A 13,644-nucleotide genomic window follows, 5' to 3' on the forward strand; every position below is an offset into this window, starting at 1 on the left:
ACATGCAGATTTGCGTGGTTGTGGAAGTCGGTTTTCTCTGGATGTGCAGGCCCGTATTCTCAACATGCTCTTAGATGGCACACATTTGTTTGGCAGCAAGGCTGACCAAAGCCTCGGATTGCAGACCTCAAAAGCTGCAGCTAAATCTTTAAGCAGTGCAGTGCGTCACCCTCTGCCTTTTCGTCCTAGAGGACCGCAGTGGAGGGGAGGTTCCTTTCATTACTACTCCTCCTTTGGTAGAATGAGAGGTTCTGCCAGTCAAAGGGGCCAGTGAAAAAGTACCTGTGGTGGTCGGGGGGGGGGGGGATCGTAGTGCCAAAGCCGCTCAGGTAGCTGCCTCTTTGGATGCAGCTGCAGCAGTGCCTGAAGGCAAACAGTCATGAGGCCATGTCCCATGGTTCGCCGCTGGGGGGCAGACTCTCAGCATCTCTAAGAATGGCGAGCCATTACTTCAGATGCATGGGTTCTGGATACCATTGCCCACGGGTACTGCCTTCCCTTCAGCGGCCTCACGACAATCCTCAGGGGAATATCTTTGAAGCTTTCGGATCAGCTCGGATACCATTGCCCACGGGTACTGCCTTCCCTTCAGCGGCCTCACGACAATCCTCAGGGGAAACTCTTTGAAGCTTTCGGATCAGCTCCTTGCGCAGGAAATGTAGCACCGCTGGAGAAAGGCGCTATAGAACTGCTGCCTGTAGCGCAGCGGAACAAGGGATGGTATTCCCCTTATTTTTCTATCCCAAAGAAAGACTGCGGGGGGTTTGAGACCCATCATGGACTTGCGTTGGTTGAACAAACTTCTCGGGAAGGACAAGTTCACGATCGTCACTTTCTCAAGCCCACCAGGCCCTTCAACTTCAGGATTGGTTGGTGTCTCTGGACCTCAACGATGCTTGCTTTCATGTGCCCATTTATCCCGCGCACAGGAAGTACCTGAGGTTTGCTGCTGGGGACTCGCACTTTCCGTTTCGGGTCCTGCCGTTGGGATAGACATCCCCCCCGAGGGTCTTCACCAAGCTAATGGTGGTGGTGGCAGCGTATCTCAGGCGAGGGGGATTCAGGTCTACCCCTACCTGGATGACTGGCTGATCCGGGCACGCTCTCCTGAACTGGCATTGGATCATCTTGGTGTCGCCTGCTGCACCCTCCACAGGCTGGGCTTCTCCCTGAATTTCAAGAAGTTGCATCTGACACCTTCCCAACAGCTCCAGTATATCTAGGCTGTATTAGACACGTCCTTGGAAGTGTTCACCTCCCAAGGTAAAGGCTCATCACATTGTGCAGATGGACAAGTTTCAACATGCCCAGAGTATCCCGGCTTTCGAATTCTTAAGGTTGCTTGGCCTCCTGCATTTTTCTGGTGCCAGAGGCCAAGCTGCAGATGAGATCCCTGCAGTGGTCTCAAGATGCAGTGGTCACAGTTCTCCGGCAAGATGTCAGATCCAGTTCAGATTCCACTGTCTCCCAGGATGTTCTGTGTTGGGCCAACAAAGGGAACGTGATGAAGAGGCCACAGTTTTGGCAACCGTGGCCGGAGGTGACTGTAGCGATGGATGCTTCCCTCACAGGATGGGGTACTCATGCCAACGAATTGACCGCCAGCGGTTATTGGTCTCCATCGGAGTCCAGACTCCACATCAATCTGTTAGAGCTCAGGGCTATCAGGCTAGCCCTGAAGGCTTATCTGCCCTCTGTACATGTATGGGGGACGAGTGTCCTGATCATGACGGACAACACATTGGCCATGCATTACCTCAACAAATAGGGGTTGGGGGGGGGTAGGGTCACTTCCATTTTGTAGAGAGGCAATGCAGCTCTGGTTCTGGGCCATCCAGCAGGAAATTGCGATATTGGTGGTTCATCTGGCCGGGGACGACAATGCAGCGGCGGACACTCAGAGCAAGCTGGGAGTTGGCTCAGGAAGTCCTTCAGGAGATGTCTGCTCTTTGGGGAACCCTGCAAGTGGATCTCTTCGCCACCAGTGTCAATTGGAAGTGTGAGAGATTCTGCTCAAGGGAATTTCCTCCAAGAGGAGCCTTAGGAGACATGTTTGTGGTGGCTTGATCATTCCACTGCTGTACGCGTTTCCTCCAGTCCCCGTCATTCCTCAGTTGTTGCGGAGGTTATGGATGTTCGGTTCCCACATGATCCTCATTGCTCCGGATTGGGCCAGGAGAGCGTGGTACCCGGACCTTGTAGAAATGTCTGTCTGGCCTTCACGCCGTCTTCCCTACCGAGAGGATCTACTCTTGCGTGTCAGGTTTTCCATCCAGAGGTCAAGACTCTCAACCTTCTCGCTTGGTATCTGAAAGGTTGAGTTATAAGGATTGGGACCTTCTGGATGACGTGATGGAGGTGTTGCATTCAGCCACCATGCGGCCTGCAACAAAATCCCTGTACCATTGGCGTAAGTGCTGCGTCTGGTGCATAGATCACAATCTTGATCCTTTTCAGTGCTCCATTCCTATGGTTTAGTCTTTCTTACTTTCTTTGGCTCAAGTGGGTACCATTAAAGGATGCCTGGCGGCGCTGCGTATCTTTAAGCGCTTGTCTGAAGAATGTTCTTTAAGATTCCTTTTGATTTCTGTTTCTTAAAGGACTGTCTAATGCTTCCTGCTGTCCCCTTTCCAGGCACCAGTTTGGGATTTGAATTTGGTTTTGAAAGTTCTCAAGGGTGCTAATTTGAACCTTTGCAGATTACTGTCCTTCAAGACTGTTCTTGGTTGCGGTTACTTCTGCTCGCAGAGTGTGAATTGCAGGCACTTTCATCTAAGCTACCCTTCCCTGTGTTTCACAAGGACAGGTTTGTACTGAGTACGTCCCTCCTTACTACCTAAGGTAGTTTCTGAATATCATTTGAGTCAAAAGGTGGCTCTTCCATCTTTCTACCCTCCGCCTCATCCTGGTAAGGAAGAGGAGCAACTCCATCGGTTGGATCCTGGGAGAGCTGAACTTTTACATTTCTAGGATGTCAAGGGTCAGAGTGGACCATCGACTTTGTAGGATATGCTGGACACCGAATTGGCCAGGCTGTTACCAAAACAGACCTTGTCCAGGTGGTTTAGCCTCACCATTACAGAATGTTATCGATTGGCGGGTAAGGACCCTCCTGATGGGTTGAGAGCTCATTCCACTAGGGGCGTGGCTACTCCCACTGCCCTCCAGCGGGGTGTTCCTATTAAGAATATTTGTGATGCCGCTACATGTGCGTCCATCCACACCTTTGTAAGGCATTATTCCCTGGCTACAATCCATGGTCAGGATATGGCCTTTGGGAAGGCGGTTCTTTATTCCGCAATCTAATTGGGTACTCAATTCTTTTCCCTCCATTTACTGGTACTGCTTTGGGAGTCTCAAAAATGTGGAATACGTTGGAGGACACAATCCATGTTAGTTATCCACTGGTAACTTTCTTTCGACTGGATGTTCCTCCAATGTATTCCACATCGCCCTCCCTGCCTGCCCCTCAGGAGAATGTCCTTTGCGATTGCAGCTTCTGTTTCCGCAAGAGTAAGTGCAATCAAGCAGGCATGAAACTGGTGCCATACGTTCTGAGGGAAAAAACTTAAACTGAGGCTACAGGCGTCGTGCATCCTATTTATTACATCCTGTGACATCGTCCTCGGCAGAGGCCTTAGAGGGGTATTGACCCAATGCCATTGACGCCGGACGCCCTCTGCCGAAAAAGGTTCCGAAGTACACAGCTGTGGACATTACATGTCAAATGTGGACTACGTTGGAGGAACATCCAGTTGAAAGAACGTTACCAGTTGGCAAGTAATTTGTTCTTCTGTACAGCTTGGTTTTCTGTGATGGGAGGCCACTCATCCAGTTCACCCAGGCCCCCTGCAGAATCTTCCTAGGGTGTATTTATTTGTTCTAACAGTCTTCCTTTGGAACGCTGACTTTTGCTACTTACCTATTCTGACCTGCATGTTGGACACCTATTGACCCCCCCCCCCCCTTTCTGCCAATGAGCACCCGCCTGCTCCAAGAATAGGGGAACGACTTAAAAGGATTGGGTATTTTGGCTAGAAAAGATGTTTAAAATGTAGATATGAGGTAATTTTACTCTCCTGTGAATTGGTTATTCATCTCCACCAAAGGTAATGCTGTTGGCTTCATGTAACTTTCGTTCAGAAAATGAGTGTACGTTTCCCAACTGGGTCGGTCTTCCTCTGACCTTCTGTACAGAATAAGTCTGCATTAGGTTTGTTAGGGAGAACTCTCATGTCTGTGCTAATTCCTTTTAACCTTAGAGACCCCCAGCACTTTTGCTGGACTTTACTTTTTGAATTTGACCCTAGAGAGATCGTCACTCGCGTTTTGATCAGATTTTGATTTTTATATTGCCTTTGTTTTTGGAGTCTGACAAACTCCATGGGCATCTACTCTTTATATGGTGGCACACTGCGCCACCTTTAATGCAGTGTCACAGAAATCATTTAGATTTCTCAGAAGGTTTAAATCTTTTCTTGTGTGAACTGCTGTTCCCAAGAATAGTAAAGTGAAATTAACTCTACTAACCTTTTCGCTTTTTTTTGTCTGGCACACCCTATTTTAGGTTGTGCTGGAGGGGGGGGGGGATACCTAGTAGCCCCTTACCCTACATTTACTTGTACAAAGAATTCTCCAGGATGGGTTCTGGCATGCTCATGAATATTTCCTGGTGTCAGGCCGATAATCCTTGGTAAAAGAGTTCCCTTTCAATGATTTTAAGATGGCCGCCTGCAGGGAGTAGACGTGCCAGCAGAGCTCCCGTGTCCCAGACCTGGGGAATGCCCGCCACCCCATAGTTGGGAGCAGACATGAGGCGGCAGGGATGGGTGCTAGTGCACTCGGACAGCGGGCGGAGGACCGAGCAGCGGTTTGCCTTGCGCGGCTACCGTGGCTGCCCTCGACTTGGGCTGGAGTCTGGGGACGAGGGGCTGTTGGAGCCCTGGCGGGCTGGCCTGCAGCCCACCAGTGTCGGAGGAGGTGCTGCAGTGATGAAGGCACGGCACTCAGCCAGCAGAGGAGGCGGGGGTGCACCTGACTAGGTATTCGGGGAAAGGAACCGCTGGAAGTGGAGCAGCAGGGGAAAGGGGCCTAGACCCCCAGAGTGGTCGCTCCAACCGCTAAGAGGAAAAGCGCTTAAGGGCCAACTGACACTGACATGGGCACAAAAAACAAAGGGAAGAGCAGGCGACACTGTTCAGGAGGACTGAACATAACCCCCCCACGCCCCCCCCCCGCCCCGCAAGCCCCCCTTGAGAACAATTGACGCGGAAAGAGGGCCCAGATATCTTGGGACTACAGGAAACATCTCGGGCAAAAAGACCAGGGGCGCCTAAATCTGCAAGGGTTCGGTCAGATCCTGCACGCACTGGGGGTGGGGGAGAAGAGTAAGTCGGGGGGGGGGGGGGAGGGTGTCCCTAGCTATCAAAACACAGGACTTCAGAGTCATGGAAATTATAAGGGATAGGGTGGGTAGGTACATTATAGTCAAAGGGGACGCACCAAGAGAGTCCATACTCTGGCGGTGGTATATGCCCCAAATTCGGGTCAGGAGCCATTCCTGAAGCGGGTCCTGGGGATATTGGAAGATGAGGCTTGGGGGCAAATAATTCTGCTGGGTGACCTTAATATAGCTTGGGAGGGGGGACGGAACAGATCAGGGGGCCCCACGAATAGGTGGAGCAGTGATGTCGGCAGATCCTAAAGAAAGAATAGGCGAGGCAGGGCTGAGGGATATGTGGCGGGTGCTGAAAGGGGAGGAAGGGTACACCTTTTATCCAGGGTCCACAAATCTCAATCTAGGATTGACTACATCTGGGTCACATCGAGCCTGGAGGGCCGGATCCAAGAGGTGGTGACGGGCCCCATCGGCATAGCAGACCAGAGTGGTCTCCATGAAGATGGACCTAGGTCATAGGGAAAGAGGGGTGTGGACTTGGAAGTACCCTAGGTCTCATTAGAGATCCAATAATAAGGCTAGAAATGGAAGAAAAGATTAGGAACTTCTTTGCGCTCAACAAGAGGGGGGACACGAGAGAGGAGATGGGATGCTTTGAAAGCTACATTGGGGGGGACACGAGAGATGGGATGCTTTGAAAGCTACATTGAGGGGGGGAACTAATGGCAGCGGCACAGAGCGAAAAGCAGCTGAAGGCGTTGGAATTGCAGTTGGAGGAGGAAGTTGAGGCTGCGAGACAGAAGGCAGTGATAACCCCGACTAGGGCTTGCATTAGGGAATACCTCAGTGCATTGGGGCAGTTAGAGGTTCGCCAAAAATTTTACGCTGAAGTGAATAAGGCAGGTGCACTTCTCGCATGCCTATTAAGGGGAGCACAATCTAGGAATGCGATCACTGCCCTAAAAACGGGATCAGGGAAACTGGTGACACGGGCAGGGGAGATATGGTAATTGTTGGTAGAATTCTACGAATCTCTGTATGCGTCACAGAAGCCTCGAGCCTGCACACAAGTAGTTTTTAGGGTGGAGTTGGGGAAAGATCGGGAAGGAGGTATTGGAATCGCTTAGTAGGGAGATCACTGAGGGTGATGCTTACCACCCAATAAAGCGCCAGGCCCTGACGGCTATACTGCAGCCTTTTACATAACTTTCGCACATGAACTAATTCCGCACCTGACGCACCTCTTCAACACATTTAGGTCAACAGGGAAAATGGCCCTGTCCATGGAGGCTAGGCTGACCCTCATTCTAAAACCAAAGAAGGACCCCGAAGAGAGGGCATCTTCTAGGCCATAGCGTTTAACATCGCTGCCAAAATATTTACAAATAATGGCGGACAGGCTGGAGGGTTTTCTCCCGGACCTGATCCACCCGTACCAGGCCGGTTTTATAAGAGGCCGACAGCGGACAACATCAGGAGGGTGGTCCACCTGGTGGAAAAGGCTCAAAGGACGGACACTCCCGCGGTGGTTCTATCCCTGGACGCAGAAAAGGCATTTGACCGCATGGAGTGGTCCTTCCTGTTTAGGACTATGCAGAAGATGGGTATCGGCGGGGATTTTCTACGAATGGCCCAGGCCAATTATCAGACGCCAATCATGAGAATAGCGGTGAATGGGGCTATGTCAAAGCCCTTTAGATTGAGCAGGGGCACCAAGCAGGGTTGCCCCCTGTCCCCAATGCTTTATGCTATTTATCTGGAGCCTCTTCTGCAGGCAATTGGGGAGGAGGAGAGGATACAGGGCATTCCATTCGGGGGGGGGGGGTGTAGAACAAAAGGTGGCGCCCTTTGCTGACGATATGTTACATTGTTGGCGCTGATGGAGTCCATCTGGGCAAGCTGAGCCCTGCTGGAGGAATTAGGGGAAGCTTCTGGCCTTAAGATAAATGTTGGCAAATCGGAACTGCTGAATCAGACCTTAAAAGCGGGGAACCGGGAGTCATTGAAGGCGGCCACCCCATTTGTATGGAGTCACAACTGAGCTGGCAGGTTGGTATCTAGCTAATTACCCACCATTGCTAAAAGACATTAGGCGAGTACGTAGATGGAGGAGCCTTAGAATATCGTGGCTGGCGGGAGTTAAAATGGTTACCCTTCCTCACTTGTTGTATTTCTTCCAGGCAATACCTTAAGCGATCCCTGCAGGCTTTTTTAAGGAACTGGGAACATTGACCAGAGAATTTCTGTGGGAAGGGAAAAAGGCGCAGGTCAGTAAGCAGTGGATGATGGCACCCAGACGGGGTGGGGGGGGGGGGGGACTAGCACTGCCGAACTTCCAGCAGTACTATGAGGCCAGCCATGCAACTGCGAGTAATCAGATTGGCTCTTGGAAGGGGAGGCCGCGCAGGATAAACTGTGGGTGAAAATGGACCGAGCAGTAGTGCACTGCAATCTGGCAAAGGTATTGTGGCTCCCAAAACAGCTTAGACCCAAGCACCTTTACGAGAGCACCATAACAAACTGATGGCGGAGACCTGGGACAAACTGGTGGGAAATAAGGGATCACAATTTTTCCTTCACACCCTTGTTCGGCAATGGGGATTTTACCCCTGTGCTGGAGGCGGGGGCATTTAGGCAGTGGAGGGAGGGGGGGGCTGTAAATTGCTGGGCGATTTGTTTCAGTGGGAGAATTCTCTCGTTCGAGGATTGTAAGAGGGAGTACAGGATAAAGGAAGGGGAAAGGCTCAGATATGCGCAGTTACGGCATTGGGTTTTGAATCCTGTGAACAAGCAGGCAGCAACAAGGGGAAAAGACAGTTTGAGAAATTCCTCTTATCCAATGACTGGTCTAGGGGTTAATATCTAATCTACAGAATTTTGGATGAGGCAAACATCAGAGGTCAATAGCACTATATGCAGAGGTGGGAGCAGATTTTAGGAAGGGTAATCGAGTGAGAAGAGTGGGAGAGGGTATGGAGGAAAATTCCCAAATTGGTCAAGGCATCCCAGCTACAGGAAATGTGGTACAAGATCTTGTTCGGGTGGCACTACACGCCAGTACATCTCCAGGAGATTTATCCTACCACTGCTGGGAATTGCTGGAGGGGATGTGGGATGGAGGGCACGGTGCAACATACTTGGTGGGATTGCCCAAAAATCGAGCTGTTTTGGCAGGAAGTGCGGATGGCTCAGGAACAGGCATTTGGGCCAGGAAATGGCAGATCACCAGAGGAGGTTCTCCTGGTAGTCTGAGGGGGCACCACAATGGGGGAGCCTAGGTCCCGGGAGAAAGCAAGGGTGGTCCTCATAATAGAAGATATGACAGTAATAGCGCAGAGATGGAGGAGCATGGAGGTTCCCCTCTTGCAGGACTTGCTGTGGAAACTTTGGGACATCGTGGCACTTGAGTGGGCAGCGTATGCCATGAACAATAGCATGCAATCCTTTGCAAGGGATTGGGAAGAAACACTGGTATTTGACTTTCGGATTGGATGGCGCCCCCAGCGTTTGCGATTACTGGACCTGCAGTAAACAGATGAGTCCATGGATGTGATGGGTCAAGGACCTAGTTAAGCTGACTTGTGGGGGGAGGTGGGGAGAAAGTTGGGGAATGGTTTTTCTTTGTTCTAAAACTGACATTGGCGACTGGTCCATGGAGGTAATGGATAAAGGACACAGTGAAGCTGCCTTCAGGGGGTAGGGTGGAAGGGAGTTGTGAAATGCATTTTCTTGTAAAACCAATAATAAAGGAAGTTACAAAAGAGTTCACTTTCATTTGCAAACTGTCCATCTCCTATTAATTAATCACAGAGCAATGGGTCATACTACCCCCAGCCAATGACTTCCCGAAGCCCATCTGGCAGCCATCTTCCGATCCAAGTACATAAGTCCCAAAGATTCAGGATGGTCATGCTGCAGCACGTGCTCGGCCAACTGGAGAAGGGAGCCTACCGGGCATCGCTGGATCTAGAGGAGTTGTACGTCCACGTCTTCATTCATGAAAAACATTGCCAGTTCCTGCGCTTCGTCGTACAGGGGGAGCACTAGCATTTCCCATTCAGATTGAAGTCGACGGCCAGAGATTTTACGAAGTACCTGGCTCTGGAGGCGGTCCATCTGTGCCTGCATGGAACAAATGTGTACCCATATCTCGACTGGCTCATCCGGCCCAAGTCAAGGGACATTGCCGTTGATCACAGAGGACCGTCCTGCTGCTGACGGATCTGGATTTCTGTAAACTATCCAAAGTCATGCTTGATTCCGTCGCAGGATGTGCTGTTCTTGGGGTCCAGGCTCAAGTGTCCTGCCTGGCGGCCCCCTCTGAGGAGAGAGTAGCGGCCATTCCGGGCAAGGTGCACTGAAGATCACCACGGTAAGGACCATCATATTGCTGCTTGGCATGATGTCGTGTAGCTCCCTGATCACTCTGCTGGTTGCAGATGCGACCCACACCGACCCCTCCATGAATTCCTGGACGCTCGCTAGATCCCGGTGTCCGAAGCTTGAAGGACAGGATTGTGCTCAACTAGGAGTTCCGTCTAGCAGTAAGGTGATGGGGTGTGCGTTCCAACACTTCCGGGGGCACAGACTTTCAGACACCCCCCGCCCCTGGTACCAGGAGATGCTCACTATAGACGCTTTCCTGGAGGGCTGGGGAGCCCACACCGGACGGCTCCATGCCAGAGGCCTCTGGCTAACTGAGGGGGAGCTACACCAACGTCCTCGAACTTCAAGCAGTTTTGGGCCCTCAAGTCATTCCTTGCGTATCAAGGGCAAAGTGGTTAGGCTCTTCATTGACAATACCACCAATGTTTTACTTCTGATGCTTCATCTGCTTACAATCGCTTGCTTTGCTTATAGTCCGACATCTAGTGGTAACCGCAGAGTATTGCATCTTGTCTTTCGAGGATTGAAAGGGGATGTCGACATGGGCGTGCCTGTAACAATATCCCTAATGTGACGTGTGTACCCAAAGTACCCAAAATCCCTTGCGCATTGAGGTCCCTCAGATTGTTTTTTTCTGCATAGCTAGCTGGCCGCTTTATGCAGAGCTCATGCAAATAATTGCAATATTTTTATATTTCCCGACCTCCGGTCGTTTCCATCATCGACCATGTGGCATGTCCTTTTGGCCGGCCTAGACAGTAGGGAGAGTTAGGCCTGGTGTTATATTCTTTCGAGAATGTCTCTACTTTCCACTTATCTCTGTTCCTTTGGTTTCGTCACTTTTGCAAACCTGAGCTATGGACAGGACACATTTAGAGTTTTGGCCTTATGTAAGGCAAAATTCCCATGGAAAGAACAGCACCGCCGGTGCCGTGTCTTCCCCTCAATCACAACAAAGCGTCCTGAGGGGCCTGTAAGCTCCTATGTCCTAAGACTTTGAAGGAACGTCGATTAAAGCAGTGGGCGGTCTACACGATGTCACGTGCCGTGAGTAACTCCCCTGCTTCCACAGCTGCTGGGTGTGAAGAGGATACAAGTGACGACCAAGGCTCCACTTCGGATGCCATTGTCCTTATGCTGGAGTGTTCTCGCTCCACGTTGTCCGTCCCCGATGGGCACAACGGGAGTCCCGCTATGGGGAATATACATCCCGGCTACAAGGACACGCACGATCCCCACACAAAAGACACAACCCCCGAGCGCTCCAAGCCGCCAACTGGTACATCACTCAGTTCAGCTGTGCCTGCCCTATTCCTGTGATTGGCAGCCCTCCCTGCAACTGGGTCAGCGGCAAATGTCTGGGCAGTTCTAGAGTAAGGCCGCCAGCATCAAAAGGCATGTGGCTGCCGAAACGCCTGTGTCGACGCCATGCAAGAGTCCGGTTGCGTCGACTGTGCAACCACCTACAGTCCGTAAACCTCCGTGTGATGCCGAGCATTGGCAATAGTTTAGCGAAGATGGTTTTGGCGGTGAAACACAAAACAGGCGAAAGACTCGTTGAAGGGTCAGGGATGAAAAGATTAGAGCCCTGTATCCTTATCTCAGGCTTTAGTTGAGAAATCTTGACGTAGGGTTAGTTGAGAAATCTTGACGTAGGGAAGAACATCCAGAAGAGCCCTTTCCTCCTCCTAGGCTCCTCTGGTTCCTCATGGACCAGAGATGTTTGAGAGGTACATGAACAGACAAGAAAAATGTGTTGAATTTTCTGAAAAGTTTGCTCCAAAGAGGCCTTGTGAGGAGAACCCTTATACACCTGTGGCCAAATTTCAAGGACTTTTGATCCACATGAAGACATTTTTGACATTGATTTCTATGTTGATACATATGTACAGGATGATGCCCCCTTTGGTGATCCTGCTGATCTCTCTGATCCCAATCAGGGATTGGAGGACTAACATCCAGTTGATGATCAACCTTGGGCGTCCCCTACTCTGCAACCCGATGCTTGTGTATGCACTTCACTCCCTCCACGTCAGTCTTCACCTGTTGACGACCAGGTGGCATTTAACGCTACCTTAAAGAAAGCAGCAGAGCACTTCCAAATTGCCACACAGGAGGCAGTGCCAGATTTGGTCTTAATGGAGGACATTTTCAAAGAAAAGCCTCCTGCCTGGGATACCATTGTTAAATTCTATAAAAAGGCACATTGTTCCTTCCTGCTCAGACCAGGGCCGTTAATCCACTAATGGAAAAGCTGTTTTCGATCTTCCCCTACTGACCAACTTACATTAGGGGGAATGCCATTCCGGATTAGTTGGTGGTTAAGACAACAAAGGCAGGTGTCCCTTTGTCCAGAGGCGAGGCACCACCTGATAAAGATTGTAAGAAGCTGTACGCACGGGGGGGAAAAAGGTTTTACTACTGCTGCAGCATACTCCGTACGCATAGCCAACAATACTACACTGTTGGCTAGCTATTCGGATGTTCAGTCGAACCTACTGCAGGAGGACCTTCAAGAGGTCCCTGAACCTGTGCTTGCATCTGAAGGCAAGCAGGTGAATCGCAACATTCTTTAGAATGCTTTGGATGCTGCAGAAACAGCGGGAGGGACTTTAGCCCAGAGCACCCTACTAAAATGGCACACCTGGTTGAACTCCAAAAACCCAGGGATCCTTAACAAGCCAGTGGGGGAAGCCAACTTGTTTGGCAAGGCTGACAAGGCACTGGAGACAGCAAAAAAGAAACTCAAGCCTCTGAAAGGTTTGAACCAAATTACTCCGATACCTTTTCAGCAGAGAGGTGGAGGTTCTCGTCGCTCCTTTCATGGCCAGTCCTACTCTCGCTCTCTTCACAACCAGTACAATTCTGGAAACAATTGGTCCTCGGGTCAGGGATCTACATCCGCCACCACGTACCCACCTAGTGGACAACACAGTGGGAAGGGGGTGTAATTCCATCCCCAGAGGCTCCCCAGCCTCAAGTAAAAAATTACTTCAGATCCGGGTCCCCTCCCTTGCCTCCGCGGTCATGGGACTTTTATCATTCCTGCAAGCATGGGAGGGTATTGCATCAGACCAGTGGGTGCTCAAGACCATCACCCACGGGTACTGCATAGAGTTCAGCCGACCATTTCGATTCATACCTACGAGATCAAGACGCCGAACATCAGAACACCTCCTGCTGCAAGAGGTCGAGCTCCTGCAGGGAAATGGCGCTTCTCCAGCATGGGGTCTGGCATGGATTCACATGCTCATGAATATTCCCCGTCGTCAGGCTGGGAATCCTCGGTAAAGAAAAAACCAGTATCAGTTTCGTTTCTGATCTCTTTCGTAGTAATAACCAATCACTGGTCTCTGCGTCATACTGACCACAGCCAATGACTGCCCGCTACCTAAGCACCGCCTCTGGCAGCCATCTTCAGATTTTTACCGCACGTTCATGTGTTGGGATCCTCGTGCTATTGCTCTCGAGCGTTAGTACTATTTTTTTTTTTCACGTTTTTCTCAAAAACTTCGCTTTTTCGGTCAAAAGAGCCTCAAGCTCCACCGACTCTCCATCCGATCAACGGGGGCCCGTGTCGGATTCGTCTGCGCCCCTCAAGGGTGAAGATCTCGTCGAGCCACGCTTTTGGAGGACTCCAGAAGTTTCTCAGGCCCGGTCATGGCCCAGGAGAAGGGAAGCTCGACGCCCGGAAAGCTGTTCAGGGTCTGCCCTGGATGCCAGCTGCAGATGCAGAACGTCTTCAAGGAGGACGAACACTCTTTTTGCCTTTACTACCTACATGAGGACAAGACGCACGTGGAGAAGGACTGTGCGTTTTGCGGCAACATGTCGGAGCGGACCATGAAGGACCGCCATCA

The 13,644-nt window shown here is 50.9% G+C and overlaps 1 protein-coding gene across 2 annotated transcripts in view; it reads left to right on the forward strand.

Annotated features, from left to right (window-relative positions):
* The window catches only part of DEK (DEK proto-oncogene), a 557,420-nt gene that overhangs the window by 233,745 nt on the left and 310,031 nt on the right, over positions 1-13,644 (forward strand). The gene's annotated exons all lie outside the window — the stretch shown is intronic.

Source organism: Ambystoma mexicanum, chromosome 5p (genome assembly GCF_040938575.1).
Source record: "Ambystoma mexicanum isolate Mex_15411 chromosome 5p, UKY_AmexF1_1, whole genome shotgun sequence".
Taxonomy (NCBI): Eukaryota; Metazoa; Chordata; class Amphibia; order Caudata; family Ambystomatidae; genus Ambystoma; species Ambystoma mexicanum.